Genomic DNA, 12,976 nt, shown 5'->3' with positions numbered 1-12,976 from the left:
ACTAGTGAACTAATTACTTTTCTTAGAATGTTTTTCTTCAACAGAAATAAAAAATTTTGCAAGAATAAAACATGAATTCAGTGGTAAAAGAACACAGAACACTTTGAGGTGAACATTTCATATACAAAGAAAAGAACAAGTGCTTTACTTGTACAATTGAGATCCTATCATATTTGGGCATAAATCACGGAGGGTCCCCAAGCCTTGGGGACTATTGGAATCTGGTATGTGTCTTTAGGAAAGTTTTGTTGTTTAATGTACTTAATTAACTCTATGTTGTGGTTTTCTTCTGGAACTTAATTATAGAATGTCATTTTTAAATAGTAACTTTTGGGGGGATAATTTATATGTTTAGTGAAGTCTCATTTATGGTTATTTCTTTTTTAAAGACTGAATTTTGGTATTTTATAAAGTTGTGTTGGTTTTTCTTTTGTGACTTGTTTTGTTTTGTTTTGTTTTAGAATTTATTTATTTTTGTTAGTAATCTCTACACCCAATATGGGGCTTGAACTCACAACCCTGAGATCAAGAGTTACACGCTCTTCTGACTGAGCCAGCTAGGCACCCCTTTTTTGTGACTTCTTGTTTTTCAAGACCAATAAAACATTTTGTGAGGAAACATTTAGCCACAACCTCAGTGCTAAACCATTTAGTGATAAATTGTTCCCCTTCCACCAAATTGTTCTTTTGTATACATTTTGAAGTGCCCTGCCTGTAGAGATCAGAAATACAAAGCTCTGTTTCTTTTTGCCTTTCTAAAAAATGGCTAATGTGACTGCCTTTTCTAGACTAGGATTTAGTGTACCAAGTACTCCTCTAGGTTTGGGCCTGTTTTCAGCAGACATAGGGAAGACAACCTCCCCTCCCCTGCCCTTCAGTCTGCTTAATAACAAGTCCTTTGCTTCTTTTGTCACTCTCCCTGGGGATGGCCTGTTCTTTCTGTACAGTCTGGGCAAACTGACTGGTGATAGCAAGAGTAGTGTCAATGAAGCAGCCTACACAGCTAGAGAGATAATTTTCAGTGGGAGAGTCTAGGTGATTCTCTGGCTTCTCCACACATTTATCCCAGCACAGCTCCAAGGTGTGATACACCTGTGCAGTGAACTGCATGCGCCTTCTGTTGTTTGGCTGCCACCAGGTGCTGCAGCTCTGCTTCATCTGCCTCACCCAGTTCTGCCATTATCCTCCTCGAGCTTGGGCGATTAATAACCAGTTTATTATTATTATTATAACAGCTGAGCTCTGTTATACCACTGTAGCTTCACCAACTTGAGCAATGCCACCACAACTCACTGTTTTGTGTCGTAGGAAAAGAAGCAAAGATTAAAACACATACACATTCTCTGACACTCTCACTTACATAAACACATATGTACATACATACATTTTGTGTGTGTGTGTGTGTGTATAAATATATGGAGAAATAAAAGGATAGGGGTGCCTGGGTGGCTCAGTCAGGCATCCACCTCTTGATTTTGGTTCAGGTCATGATCTCGGGGTCATGGGATCAAGCCCCACTTGGGGCTCCATGCTTGGTGTGGAGTCTGCTTGAGATTCTCTCCTGCTTTCCCACTCACACTCAATACATACATACATACATACATACATACATACATACCAATTTTTTTAAAAAATGAAATATAAGGTTAGAATATAGAGAATAAATAAAATGCCATTGTATTTATCAATGCTCAGTCACCATTTTAAGATCATATTGCCTTACTCCGAATAGCTACCAAGGGGAGCTTAGATATCTCATTTGGTTATATAAGCTGTAGTGGTTGGCCTATTTCTGGTAATTCTTATATTTAAGCTTGTTTCCACTTTTAGCGATGTAATAAAGGTTAACTTCTACAGAAATTAGGGAAGGTAATGTAATAAACCACCTTTTGTCACTAGGGATTGATGAAATTTAACAGCTTGGGGATTATTAAATCAGTTTAGAATGGATTTTTTAAAATAAATTTTTCATTTTATATTTTATATCAGGTTTAGAACATGGAGTTTATTTAAACTTTAGTTCTGAATGGGCCAACCCTTTTTTGTAGCTCTAAGGTGTGTTTCATAATAGTTTGTGTTCTAAAGTTGAGATCCTAAATTTACAGTTCCAAGATATCATTTATAGAAGGCAATGCCTAAAGTCTGTAACCACACAGAAAAGAAAAAGAATAAGAAATTTTGTCTCCCTTTAAAGCCACTGTGATTTTTACTGTGTTCATGTTTGCTAAAAAACAAACATAGAGATCCAAAACTTAAAATTTAAATTCTAACTCTGAATTAGCTATTTACAAAACATACCTTGTACAGAGGAAATGTTTACCAAAACAGAAAAAAAAGATGAAAAAAAGCTTTTAATATTATAAATTAAAATGGATAGTTACATAACAGAATAGGTTATAGTTAATGGGGGAAAATGTAAGTTTAAAGTGGTCATCTAGTTATGAAAGATTAAAATCAGAATTATTCAGTAGTTGATCATTTACCAATTGAAAAGTAGACATTTTGAGTATGTTTTATATATTATACTTCTTCTTGTGTAATAAGTGGTATTTCATATTTTTGATGTGTTAAATGTTAGTTTGCTGTACTATTAATGTAGTCCTTGGTTTTCTTAGCCAAGTCGTTGTTTAAAAATTTATACAATGTTTTGCATTTATTTTGGTCTTAAGTAACAGCCTTTTGAGATTGCAGTTACTTGACCCATGAGCATTTGACCTACTTGAGTTCTCTTTTCTTTGAAACATTGTCCTTCCAGGATACCACATTTGCCTGATTTTCCTTTTCGCTATCTGGTCTGCTCTTTTCTTTCCCCTTTTTAGATCTCTTTTGCTGGCTCCTTCTCATTTCCCCAACATCTAAAAGTTGGGAGTGTCCCCGGCCTCAGGTCCTTGGTCCTCTTTTCTTCTTATATACAACACACTTCCTAGGTTATCTTATCCATTTTCATGGATTTAAATATCATCTATATGCTAACAGCTCCTGAATTATATCTTCAAACTAGATTTCTCCCCTAAATTCCAGATATATATTTATGACATACTTGAGAATTCTGCTTAAATGTGAAAAGGGTATCAAAAAAATTGAATATGCCCCAAATTGTTCCTCATAAGCCTCCTAAACCTGCTCCTCCTTCATTTTTTTCATCTGTTAGTGACACATCCATTCTTCCAATTTATATCCTTTCATTTTCTCACACCCACATCAAGTCCATCATCAAATCCTGCTAGGTTTAATTTTAAAGTATGGCTTAAATTTTACTACTTCTCACTAACATCCCCCCCTCCCCACTATTCTGTTCAGATCACCAGCTCTTCTCTCCTAGATCATTAACAGCATCCTCCCAACTGGTCTATTTGCATCTGCTCTGTAACTTATTCTCAACACCCAGTAGTATATCAACAGAGCAAATCATGTATTCATGGCTCTTATCTCATTAGTGACTTCCTATCTCAATTAGATTAATAGCTCTTTCCCTTACTCACTCTTCTCTAACTAGACCCAATGGCTTCCTTGCTGAATTGTGGAACATGTCAAGCATGTGGAACATGTCTGTGCATTTGCTGTTCCTTCTCTCTGGATTGATCTTCCCTCAGATATCTGCAGTAATAGCTTTTCCACTTTTCTGACATCTTTTTTCTTTTTTTTCTAATTCACCTTCTCAATAATGCTTTCACTGACCATTTTTCTAAAAGTTCAGTCCTCCACTTCCTGCTTTATTTTTTAAAACTTCATTGAGCCATAATATCTATATAATAATCTGTATCCATTTGAAGTGTCCAATTTGATTAATTTTGGCTGGTGTATGCACTTGTAAAATTACCACTATAGTCAAGAGGCAGAATGTGTCCATCAGCCCCCAGAAGTTTCCTTGTGCCCCTTTATAGTTCATCCCTTTCTCTACCCCAACTCCTAGGCAACCAGTGATGTACCTTCTGTTATCATAGATTAGTTTTTTTTCTGTATTTTTTCTTCCTGCCACTTATTCTAACTAGCATACTGTATATTTTGTTTTACTTATTAATCTTGCCTGTGCTCCACATTAGCATATAAGGGGGCAAGGATTTTTAGTGTTTTGTTCACTGATGTATCCTCAAGGTAAAGGATGCTGTCTGGCACGTGATGTTCAGTAAATATTAGTTGAATGAATAAATGAATCACCGAATCCATTATTTACGAAGCATCTACTGTGTGTCAGACTCTCAATAGGTGTTGGGGATATATCAGTGAACAACACAGACAAATCCTTTATCTTATGGAGCTGACAGAAAAAGAAAAATAGTAGTAAATAGTGTAAAAAAGTATATCAGAAACTGAAGAACCTTAACAAAGCTCAGAAGAGGGAATAACCCTCTTTACCCAGGAAGTTAGGGAAGGCAGTTGTGGGCAGGTAACATTTGCATTTGATTTCTCTGACAACTTCAGCTCTCCTTTTCAGAGCTGAGAGTCATGAACTAAGAAAAGTTGGTACAGGCAGCACAGATTCTTTAGAGTGTATGAACATACCACTTGCATTTAACAGCCAGGTACTAGCTTTGGTAGGGTTTAGTACAGGTTCCTGATGATTGTCATTTCTTTTTTTATCACGTCCTACATGTTGGTTTTCCAGTTTCTCAACCCATAGGCAGTGAGAAGTAGCAAGAAGTAAATTGACAGAAAAATTATTGCAAGCAAAAGCAAGACTCTTAGTGCACTGGTCTTAGCATCACTGAGTATCAGACTCACCCAGGAAGCTTTAAAAAAATTATGGATGCCCAGATCTCACATCAAAGTAAGGGGCTACTGCTTTAGCTTGAGTGAGGAAAGGCTTTCTGAGGAGGCAGGCTGATCTAGAAGCGCAAAATGCAGAGGAAACAGGAAAGGCAAGAAGTTGGCTTTGGTAAGAAATTTGGATTTTTCCTCTAAGTATAATAGGAAATAATTAGAAGGTTTCAAACAAAGGAATGATGCAATGTGATTTATGTTCTTATAGGATCACTTTGACTCATGTGTGAAGTATGGATTATATAGCACAGTTCAGAGTGAAGCCATGACACCAAGATCCCCACCCTCCCTCCCGCCCTGCTCATATCACTGAGGTTGGAATTGGTCTTTTGCACATTAAAAGCAATTCTCTTTTTTGCTTCCAGATCTCTGTGTGATAATATGTAGGTAAAATGGGATCTCAAGGTGAAAACAAAGCAAAAAGCAAAACACTCCATCCCTTATTCTGTTACCAAGGCTAAGTATCCAGAATGAACAGAGCCAAAATTAATACTCCACTTCCAAATGGGGTTATGTAGACCTCTGATAATCTCCATTCCACATTTCCACCTCTGTTCCAGAATTTTGACAGTTCTCTTCCTTTTTAAAATTCATTGTAACATGTTTCAAAATTTGTTTGTCAAGCCTAGGGATAACATAAAAATCAGTATTGTGCCCCCTGTCCCCAAAAAAATTGAAGCCAGGAGAACACTTCAAGTTATTGTAGTGGTCCAGGTGAGATGATGTTGGCAGAGCAGAGGGAGATAATTTTAGCAGTCAAGGTGAAAAGAAGTGAGCAGACAGAAGAAATGTTTTGAATGTAGATGAGTTGCTTTGAGATGAGTTGGAAAGCATGTGGAAAAGGAAAGAAAGTGAGGAATTAGAGATAACTGACTTTTTTGCATGTATATTAGTATAAATTGATGATCCTTGTCTTTAAATAGTCTTATTGCTAAGGTGACCATCCAATACAGAACTTGAGTTTTTTGATAGCTATAATTAGCCCTTCCACTTAGAAAAAAAATGAATTAAAAGTAATGATTTAATATTTGGCAGTTAAGAAAATGCTGTTTGTGCTGAAGTAATTTTATTTTTAAACTCCAAATTTATAAAGAGATGCATTTGAGATTATTGAGCTTAAATTTTTCCTAATAGACTTTGAAAGAAATCATTGTTTCTTATGGTATGCCCATTTCTGTATGTATATTATACTTCAGTAAAATGATTTAAAGAGGGAGAGAGAGATTTGAGTATTTGTCTTTGTAAGCTCATTGACCCTGTGAGAATGGGGCTTCGGCACTGCTGAAATCCTCAGCTTCTGACTAGTAGCCTGCCAACAGAAAGCCTCTGGTGTTGGACTTCTTTCAGATTGTTGCTGTTCAGACTTTCTGGTTCTATTCTTGTGGACAGATGGGGTGCTTGAAAGGAAGCCAGAAAACCAAGCCTTAATAGGACTTGGAAATAATTTTTAGATGTAAGTTCTTTGTGCTGAACTCAGGGTGACAGTCTATCCTCCTCAGCAATGTTGAAACTGCTTGTGTTTGGCTAGTATTTGTATATTGGCTTGTTGGTTGTGGGCTTCATTCCATGTATGCCACTGCTCTACTGCCAAGATGAATTTAGAAGGCCTCTGGCCCAAGCTCATTCTTAGCTCTTGTTTTTTATCGTGTAAAATATACATAACATAGAATTTATCATTTAACCATTTTTAAGTGTAGAGTTCAGTGGTTTTAAGCACATTCACAGTGTTGTGTGAGCATCACTACTCTCTATTTCCAGAACTTTTTCATCATCCCAAACAGGAATGCTACATCCATTGAACAATAATTCCCCATTCCTACCTTTCTCTGGCCCTTAGTAACTTCTGTTTACTTTCTGTATCTATGAATTTCCCTACTCTAGATACCTTGTATAAGTGGAGTCATACAATATTTGCCCTTTTGTGTCTGGCTTATTTTGCTTAGAATAATATCTTAAGATTTGTCCATGTCATAGCATGTGTCAGAATTTCATTCCTTTATAAGGCTGAATTATATTTCATTGTATGTATTGGCAGATTTTATTTATCCTTTAATATATTGATAGACATTTGAGTTGTTTCCACCTTTTTGGCTATTGTGAATAATGTTACTATGGACATGGATGTACAAATATCTGCTTGAATCCCTGCTTGTAGTTCTTTTGGGTGTACACCTAGGAGCAGAAATGTTGGATCATATGGTAATTCTGTGTTTACATTTTTGAGGAACTACCAAATTGTTTTCCACAGTGGCCGCACCATTTTACATTCTTTCTAGTAATGCATGAGTATTCAAAATTTTGCACATCCTTGTCAACATTCCCTCCCTCCTTTCCTCCCTTCCTCCCTCCCTCCCTTCCTCCCTCTCTCCCTCCCTTCTCCCTCCCCTCCTTCCCCTCTCCCTCCCCTTCCTTCCCTTTCCCTCCCCTCCGCTCCCCTTTCCTCCCTCCCTTCCTTCCTTCCTCTTTCCTTCTTCCACTTTCCTTCTTTATTTTAATGAATTGCCATCTATGCCTCGGTGGCTCAGTCAGTTAAGCATCCGACTCTTGATTACGGCTCTGGTCATGATCTCAGGGTCTTGAGGCTAGGCTCTGTGCTGGGCATGGAGCCTACTTAAGATTCTCTCTCTCCCTCTCCCTCTGCACCCCCCACCTGCTTGCATGCTCTCTCTCTCTCAAAAATATAAATAAGTAATTAAATAAGTAAATAAATAGCCATCCAAATGGGTGCGAAGTGGTATTGTGGTTTTGATTCCCTAATGATTAGTGATGTTGAGCATCTTTCCATATGCTTATGGGCCATTTGTAAATCTTCTTTGGAGAATTATCTATTCAAGACCTATGCCCATTTTTTAACCTGTTTTTTGTTGTTGCTTTTGGTGTCACTATTGAGTTGTAGGAGTTCCTTATGTAGTCTGAGTATCAATCCCTACAGATACATGACTTGCAAATATTCTCTCACATTCAGTTGGTTTCCTTTTCACTTTTTAGATGCACAAAAATTTTTAATTTTAATATAGTCCAATTTATCTATTTTTTCTTTTGTTTCCTGTGCTTTTTGTGTCATATCTAAGAAATCATTGCCAAATCCAGTGTCACTGAACTTTTTCCCCTGTGTTTTCTTCTAAGAGTTTTATAGTTTTAGTTCTTACATTTAGGTCTTTGATCCATTTTGGTTACTTTTTATATATGGTTTAAGGCCATTCTTAGCAGTTTTGTATGGATTTTTAAAAAGCGATTTCGCAGTTGGGGAAGGAGAAAGTAGGACTTTTGAACTTGGAAGCTAAGTTTCAGGTTTCTCATTTTTTTGAACTTTCCTGATAGCTCTATGTGTAATTAATTAAAGAGAGCTTAGTAGTATCACCCAAGATGCAGGTATCAGTAAATGATGAGCGGTAGTCACTAGGAACCAGCTCAGATTAACTACTGAGTAAGTTTAACTTCCTGTTTATTGCCAGGGTTATTAATGTAAGTAGATTAGAGGAAGTCAAAAACAAAGGAAGTATATCTGAATTTTAATAAGTCATTTAATAGTATTATGGATACAGTAGAGAAGCATGAACTGAATTATGATGATAAAGCTAGTGAGTACATGGCTAAATGAATGGTCACATTCAAGCAATATTGATCACAAAATGAATTTGATCTGTCATCCTGTGATACCTCCCCCTCATACACTCCCTTAGTTTAAAGAAAACAGCCTAGTTGTCTAAGGATATAATTTAAGACTCCCATGCCCAATCACCTATTTATATTGTATAGTCCAACCAAGCAGGACTGTATTTTCCATACATGCATAGCCTTTCCTGTTGCTGCTTGGAATGTTCTTTATCCACTCCCTATTTTCACTTAGTAAAATCTCTCTTCTTCACAGTCTGACATACTGAATACCTCTCTTTTGAATTTCTCTCCAGTTATATCAGCTGGCTCTGATAATCTGAATTCTCAGGATATTTTGAACTTTTCTTTAGCATTTGATACAACTTGGGGATTTAAAAGATAAAACAAAGCACCTATATTAGTGTCTAACTTAATTAAACAAAAAAGGAGGGTAATCGGTTATGTACTTAAGAAGCCCAAACATGGTTCCTGGCTTTAGATATCTCTTGGCTTTGTTTATGTCATTCTGTAAACAAGCTTACTCCCCATGCAGGTAAAATGATGGTTATCAGGCCCAGATTCATCTTTTCAGCTTAGAAATACCAGGGGACAGAGATGTTTCTCTCTTACCAATATATGTGTATTGATTAAAGACTGATCCTTATTTTTCCTGTGTAGGTCACATAGCTACCCATGGAGAAGTCACTATTTACAGGAATTAGGGTATTTTAAGCTTGTAGTATTTGTCCAGCTCTTTGACCAAGGGCAAGATAGGGTGTAGGTTGACAGCTGATACTACATGGAATAGGTGAGGAGTAGTTTCCCAAAGGAATTAGGCATACTGAACAGGCAAAATCAATATATGGTCCACTACAGTATCTTGGTAGTTTATACCTTCAATAAATTTTTGAATGAATTAATGAGGGAGAGAATCCATATATTAGTTATCTACTGCTATATAACAAATTACCCCTAAAATTAGGGTCATAAAACAACAAGGATTTATTATCTCACAAAGGAGTTAGGATAAAAATTTGGGAGGAGCTTAGTTAAGTGATTCTAGCTCAGGGTTCCCATTGAGTTGCACTGGATATTGGCCAGAGCTATAGCTACCCCAGGGATTGGAGCTGGAGGATCTGCCTCCAGGTTCATTCATGTGGCTGTTGGAAGAGGCCTCCGATCCCTTCTGGTTGTTGGCCATAGAGTGACATAGCAACTGGTTTCTTCCATAGTGAGTGATCCAAGAAAGAAAAAGCAAGCAGGAGGCCACAGTGCCTTGTATGACTTAGTCACTGACTCGTACACCATAACTTCTGCTTTAAAAAAAAAAAAGTAAGTGTATGTCATAGTTTATTTTTGCTGGGAAATAATGAGGAATAGAGCAGTATAACAAGTATGGAATTAATGAAGTTAGCTCTTGTTGGTTGGTTGTCGTGTTTTAATATTCATCCATTTAGCAAATATCTACTAATGTTTAGTATAAGAACGGTAAATGCTGTTATTTATTATATTCTCATCATGGCTTCAAGCACTGTTCTGTGCATTGATTTATTCAGTCCTCTTACAACCTCTGAAATAGGTATGATTTTGGGGGCAGGGGGTAGGAAGGTTATAGATTAACTTTATTTTTTAATAATTTTAGATTTACACAGAAGTTGCAGAGATAGTACAACGAGTTCCCTTATTCTCTTCATCCAGTTTTCCTTGTGAACATTTTGTATTACCATGGTACATTTGTAAAAATAACAAACTAATACTGGTACGTTGTTACTAATTAAACTACAGATTTTTTTTGTATTTCACCAGTTTTTCCATTAATGTTCTCTTTCTGTTCCAGGATCCAATTCAGGGTACCACTATGTTGCTGACTAAACTACCTAAATTGAATTTAGTTGTTGTATCTCCCTAGTTTCCTCTGGTCTGTGTCAGTCTCTCATCTTTCCTTATTTTTTATGACCATATAGTCTTGAAGCATACCAGCTAGATATCCTGTAGAATGTCCCCCAATCTGGGCTTATCTATTGTTTTTCTCATGGTTAGACTGGACTTACGGGTTTTGGGAAAGATTACAACAGAGGTGAAGGGCCTTTCTCGTCACACCATATTAGAGGGTACATACAATCCACATGACCTGACTGTTGATGTTAACTGTCATCACATACTACGGTTAGTGTTTATCAAGTTTCTCCATTGTAAAGTTAACCATTTCTCTCTTTACCTACTCTCTTCTTTGAAAGTTACTTTTTTATTATTGTTTGGCACTGAGTCACTAAGTCCAGCCCACCACACTCAAGGGGAAGGGAACTAGGTTCCACCTTTTGAAGCAAGTGTTAAAGAATTTGTGAACATATTTTAAATCACTATAGTACATTCCTGGCCAAAATTATTGATGTTCCTCTCACATGTAAAATATACTTGCCCCCTCCCAATATCCTTCAAGTCTCTCCTTTTATAATATCAGCTTATGGTCCAGGATATCATTATCTAAATCAAGTCTAGGTGTAGGCCTCATTAGGTGTAGTTCCTTAATTTCAGCTCCTTGAGTACATTACCTCTCTATTTGAAGATCTGTGAAATCAAAGAAGCAAAGTATCCGTTCCCTACACACCCAGAATACAATGGTCAGGCCAGACAAAGATAACCACTATAGGCTGTCTTGTTAAAAAAGAGGGAAAATGTTGTCACAGAGATGCCATTACTTCATGCTACTTCTGAAATTCAACTAGACATATGTTGGTAGTTCTTTAATTAGAATTCAAAGTCTGGGAATTTCTCCATGGCTCTTAGCTTTGTCTCCTGGGATTTTGGTTCTACACTTTGAGTTATCTTTCCTTTTCTATGAAAGGTAGCCTGTATTTGCATTTGTGTAGTTTCCTCTCCCCATTTCCTGCCTGCAGATGTTTGGAAGTCTAAAGGACTCTTCATTTTGTACTGTTTATGTTTCTTTTGGTCCAAATGGGCAGTGTTTCTACCCATATAATTCTCTTAAAAAACTTTATGGATCTTCTATAAATTCTTATTTGAACTCACTCCATTATTTAGAATCCACACTTAGAAATCTCTATGAGATAAGCCATTTTCTATCTTGGGTCTCTGCTAAGGGACAATGGCTTTTAGCTTGTTGGAAGCGCTAGTGTTTGATTAAAAGAATCTGTGAGTTATACTTTAAAATCTTTAAAAGGCCTTTTGTCTAACTGAATAGTACTCAGAAGCACCATCTCAGAGCATTCTGAAGTTATGACAAAGAATTTTATAGCTACATTCTCAACCTCATCTTTTAGACCATGTTTTCTTGGCAATGCCTTGGATTTGAATTTTGCTTGGAAGCCATTTCTTACTTTAATACTGTTTGCATCTAGAGAGACTGAGAGTCTTCAGAACCAACAAATTCTGGCTCCTTTTTTGCTGAACTGTTCTTGAGATTTTTATTAGGAATTTGGAAATCTGTGGTCTGTGTTTCAGTGGTTGTAGGTTTGGTAAAAGGAGAGGTCTGGGAATTATGAGCATTTGTTTAGTGGTCATTGAATTCAAGAGAGTATTGAGGAACAGAAGGTAGGCCAAGAGCAGAACTTTGAGAAATGTGGAACTTTAATGGGCAAGTGAATAAAGACTGTGAGGGAGGTAAAGTTGGAGGGGGTCAGTGATAGATTAGAGAAATGAAGAGTATAGGATTGGAGAAGTATTGACATGGCCTCAGTTATTTTACATGCTGGATTTGGTGGGAAAATTTTCTGTTTCCTCTTCATATAAACTGAGTCAAGGAGATGAATGCCTTTTATATCATAAAGTTTGTAACATTAGCCTTTCTATTAAGATGAAAGATGAAAACACTGACACAACTTTGGTTCTTTCCAGTTTACCTAGTTTTTCTTTTGTTATTCATGCTTTTGATGTCACACCTAAGAATCCATTGCCTAAATCTGTGCTACAAAGATATACTCCTATGTAACTCTTACAATTAGGTCTTTGATCCATTTGAGTTAATTTATTATATGGAATGAGGTAGGGGTTGAATGAATTTTTCTTTTTGTCATATATTTTAGGTAAAGGAACCCCAACCTGTGAATGTGTAAGTTTGCTCTTATACATGGAGGACAGGCAGTGTCTAATTCAGGGTGTAGATTATTTATTAATTTTTTTCTGTAATGTAGTTTTTAATTCTTCTCTAGGTCCCTAAGAAGGTTGCTAACCAATAGTTCTTGAAATTTGTTTTTGGTTTTTTTTTTTTTAACCTTTTGAATTTTGATTGTGAAGGAGGATGGTTCTAGAAAGTATAAGTCAGATATTCTAGGATCAGTTTTCTACTATTATTTACCAGTGCTTCCTTTCCCTTCACATGAAATGGGGACCAGTGTACTTGGTGAACAAATCATGAGGGTAAAGTATTTCTAGCAGTATATTTAGACCTTGTCTTTGGAATGCTTTAATTCTAGTCTCCAGCTTTTATTTGCTTTTAACAACTGAATGGGGGATACTTCTGAATAACATAATTCTTGTAAATTCATACTTTGTACCCCCCAAACAAAATTCAGAATAGTAGGTACCTGAAGAGTAGAGAGAGGAAAATGGGACAAGGGAGGAAAAAAAAACATAATGGCTTTTACAGTGTAAACTTTTA

General features: G+C 36.5%; 1 protein-coding gene and 1 pseudogene across 4 annotated transcripts in view; one reads left to right on the top strand and one right to left on the bottom strand.

Moving 5' to 3' along the window:
• COMMD1 (copper metabolism domain containing 1) overlaps positions 1-12,976 on the top strand; it is a 200,196-nt gene that overhangs the window by 102,083 nt on the left and 85,137 nt on the right. The window lies entirely within an intron of this gene.
• LOC141373516 (mitochondrial import inner membrane translocase subunit Tim8 B pseudogene) lies at positions 834-1,180 on the bottom strand (annotated as a pseudogene).

Source organism: Callorhinus ursinus, unplaced genomic scaffold (genome assembly GCF_003265705.2).
Source record: "Callorhinus ursinus isolate GAN/ISIS: 27379988/994484 unplaced genomic scaffold, GSC_fseal_2.0 scaffold10, whole genome shotgun sequence".
Lineage (NCBI taxonomy): Eukaryota > Metazoa > Chordata > Mammalia > Carnivora > Otariidae > Callorhinus > Callorhinus ursinus.
This window is presented reverse-complemented; position numbering and strand designations above follow the sequence as displayed.